This window comes from Lactuca sativa, chromosome 5 (assembly GCF_002870075.4).
Source record: "Lactuca sativa cultivar Salinas chromosome 5, Lsat_Salinas_v11, whole genome shotgun sequence".
NCBI lineage: Eukaryota > Viridiplantae > Streptophyta > Magnoliopsida > Asterales > Asteraceae > Lactuca > Lactuca sativa.
The window spans coordinates 225,613,500-225,615,835 of NC_056627.2; positions in this window are offsets into that span (position 1 = coordinate 225,613,500).

A 2,336-nucleotide genomic window follows, 5' to 3' on the forward strand; every position below is an offset into this window, starting at 1 on the left:
AGAGAGAGAGAGAGAGAGAGAGAGAGAGAGAGAGAGAGAGAGAGAGAGAGATGGGGTGGGACCCCTTCCATATTAAATATTATTTATTTATTTATTTAAAAAAAAATAATTAAAAATCTCATAAATGGTCCCTATGTAGTGAAATGACAAAAATGCCCCTGACTTAACGGCTAAATGGTAACAGAGTTAGCCGGAAGGACAAAATGTTAAAAGTTTTGAAACCACAGGGACGATCCATGAGGTTTTTTGATCTTAGGGACTAAACTTGATATTTTCGAAAACCATAGGGACCATTTTTGAAGTTTTGTCTAAAAAAAAACCATATTTCACTATTCACTCTTGATTCTCTATAACTTCTTTACTCTTCTGATTTATGTATTTAAGGACATATCCATAAAATTGAGGTTTAAAATATATGTGTTTGTTCAAGAACAAACCCATAAAATCCGGAAACAAAACCCCAAGAACATAAACACATAAATGTTGCCGAAAATCCACGCAAACATACCTAAAAATTTCCCGACCATATGAACATACACATAGACATAGTGGTGGAGGTAGTAGGGGGACAGGTGGATGTTGAGCCCTTTTAATCCATTTTGTTTAATTGGATTACAAGTCTACAACCAGCTAAAATTCATTATATTTAAAGTTCACCGATCATTTTAATCCCTTTTATTTTAAAATCAATCTCTTTTAAGCCACTCTTATTTTAAAAACATGGAATTACCCTTGTACATACACTTCAAATTTGAACATCCCTAGTTCATCTCAGATCTTATATGAAAACCATTTTTCAATTTTTGGTGTTCTTTATCAAACCCATCCTAGAAATCAAGATTTTGTTGTTGATTTTTATTCTTGTTTGTGAGTGTTCCAAGAAGCAAGAGTTTGTTGCTGTGTTTTTGTTATGTTTCTGTGTGCGTGAGTTTTTTAGTCAAAAATAGAGATTTAGCATATATATTTTGGATAAATAATACATATCTAGATAATTATTTACTATTTAAATTATAAATTATAATTAACCACAGCCATGGTAATATATTTTTCAATTATTATTAATCATAAATAATTAAGATATTTGTTAAAGAAATATAAATAGTTATTTGATGTATTTGTGACCATTTTTGAAAAAGAAATAATGATATTGAGTGTATGATAATTGCAAAAAGCTATTTGCCACAATTATAAGTTTATAACCGCATCTTCGATGGTTATTTTCCAAAAAAAGAAAAAATTAATAAAGATCGTATTATTTTTTATTTAACAATTTTTTCAACAAATTATTTCTTGAATGATTAACCTTTTCAAAAGATTTTTTTTCTAATATTAATTAATTTTCCTTTATATTTCTTAAATTTTTTTATTAAAACACTCATATATATAGTTTATTATTTTACTAACATTTGTAGGGTGTAGGGTATTTTTCTTCCCAAAACTATAAAAGATAATAACATTTTCACATGTGTAGTTAGAAAATAAAATAACGATGAACCGTAATGTTTTATAACATTTGATATTTTTAAATTTTGAAAGTTTTGATGACTACTTTAAATTATATAGCTTTTTCATAAAATATATTAATTTTTATTTTGTTTATTAAATCAATTAATTAAATAAATGTAAAACATAAAAAAATATCTAAAATCTAAATATATTTAAGGTATAAAATAGAATATTATTACATGTAGGGATCAAGTATGACATAACCTTAAAAAATATTAAAATGTTTGGAGTCGCCTAGAAAATAAGTCTTCTTTTTCCAATAATAAAATTCTTTTTAAAATTTTATTTAGATAGTAAAAATCTTTAGAGACAACTACTATTAAAATGCTCTAAAACTATGGACGAGTGGATAATACAAGCATACATTATAGATGCAATTGTGTAGTATCCTCATCTTTCATTATCATATTATGCAGTATAATACAAGCATACATTATGCTTTTTGTTTTCTTCACTGTCATAGCCCGTGCCAACATTTTTAATATGTCTCAACGTCCTTTAAGGACCCCAAACGCACGTTCTACGTTATTTCTTGCTGATTCTTGTGCCGCCTTGAACAGTTTCTTTTTGTCAGTTATTGGATGTGGATATGCCTTTACGAATACAACCCATGTTAGATATATTCCATCGGCAAGACAGTAACCATGCTTGTAGTGTTCACAAGCTTTTGTAACAACCGCCCATTTCGCGTGGTCTTTCAACCACTCCCAAGCTTTTTGATGAGGAAAGGTTTTCTGATTAATAGTACTCCGATACTCGCTCAGTGAAGCTTTTAAAACATCAGCCTCAGATTTTTCGCTAGCCACATTGTTCATCCTACGGTTATAGAT